This window comes from Mesocricetus auratus, unplaced genomic scaffold (genome assembly GCF_017639785.1).
Source record: "Mesocricetus auratus isolate SY011 unplaced genomic scaffold, BCM_Maur_2.0 Super-Scaffold_100041, whole genome shotgun sequence".
Lineage (NCBI taxonomy): Eukaryota > Metazoa > Chordata > Mammalia > Rodentia > Cricetidae > Mesocricetus > Mesocricetus auratus.
In genome coordinates this window covers 7,740,728-7,742,418 of record NW_024429218.1, presented here as the reverse complement: position 1 = coordinate 7,742,418, position 1,691 = coordinate 7,740,728, and positions in this window count along the sequence as shown.

Sequence of the window (1,691 nt, the reverse complement as noted above, 5' to 3'; positions counted from 1 at the left end):
GCTTGGTCACATGCCCAGGTCTAGAGTTGAAAATCGTTTAGAATCTTTGGGATTTAACTTGAAAGGGCACATGTATGGTGACCGCATGCAGCCTTCCTTGCTGCAGAAGATCTTTAATGAAAGCTTACGGCATCGTCAAAAGTTTTCTTTGCAAAGCCGGGCGTTGGTGGTGCACGCCTTTAATCCCAACACTGGGGAGGCAGAGGCAGGCGGATCTCTGTGAGTTCGAGGCCAGCCTGGTCTACAGAGCAAGTTCCAGGACAGCCTCCAAAGCCACAGAGAAACCCTGTCTCGAAAAAACAAACCAACCAAAAGTTTTCTTTGCGAAGTACTCTTTTATACAGGCACACACACACACACACATACACACCTTTCCATCCTCAGCCCGCTTGAGGCGCGGCTTACACACCGTGCACAGCACACAAAAGCTCACTAACTGCACTTATTACCACAACTCAGTGTGTGAGCTTCCAGCGCTGTCTTTACTTCAGCAATCGTTTCCTGGGGAGGGAGTGTGGAGGGGGGGACCCAGCCATCTGGGCACTGGAGCCCGTCCATACCCAAAAAAAGGTCTTTTAAAAGACTTTCCCCCAAGAAGTGTGTTTATTCTTTACACTTTTCTCACTCCCCCAAGTTTCCAAAACGTCCTCAGACACAACACCCTCCAAACGAGCCTCGCGACCCGGGCTGGCAGGGTAAAAGGTTCCTCCGTGCTCGGCTGCAGGCTCAGCCGCCTCCCTTTCTACCCCGGCCGAAAGGGGTCCTGAACCCGATCCTGCTCGGGAGCGCGGGGGAGATGCTGCGGGCGCTGGCTCCCCCGCCCCGCCCCGCCCCACCCCGCCAAGAGCACACCCGGACGGCGTCTCCCGCGCTGTCTGCCTCCGGGAGCTCCGGGCACGACGCGCCCGGCCGCGCTCAGCGGCTCTCTGGGTCCCCCTCTAGCCCAGGTACGGCGACGGGAAACTAAAAGCAGCAAGGGACTCCCTCAAAGACGCCGGCGGCAGCGCTTCCGGATGTCCGCCTGTGACGCGCCACCCCGGCCTCCAGTGACGCGGAAGTGACGGCGCGGCTCAGCGCCGCCACGGCGCCTGCGCGTCAGGGACCGGGGTTGCCCGCGGCCTGCGGGGGGGGGCGGGGAGGAGCTAGGTGGGGGCGGAAGGCCGCGAAGGGGCGGGGCTGGAAGGCAGCGAGTAGAATGTAGGCGAGGAGAGGGGGCGGGGAAACCGGAAAAAGTGGGTGGGGCGAGGGGCGGACCTAACCCGGGGGGGACACCTCGGAGCTTCGCGTCCCGCTTGCCGGTATTTCTGCTTCCGGGTCAGGGGTGTCCGCCGCCGCCGCCGCCGCCGCCTCCAGCTCCTCGGGCCGTCCCGGCAGTTCGCGGTGCTCTCGGGGACAGCGCCTCCTGACTGAGCCCGGGCCGGCTGTCTTCTGCCTGCCCACCCGCGGGGAAGCCTGGCCGCCCTCGCGCCCGGATGCTGAGCGGGGTCGCGGGCCCAGCGAGGCTGCCGCGGGCGGACCTCGGGCGAACCGCGGGCACCGGCGGCCTCTAGGCGCCCCGGGACCCCCGGCTCTCCCGGCCCCCGGCCCGCATGGGCGCTCGGGCGGCGCGGTAAATGTGGCTGCTGCGGCGGCGCTGGCGGTGGCCGGACCCGCTGCTGCTGCCGCTGCCGCTGCCGCTGCCGCTGCTGCTG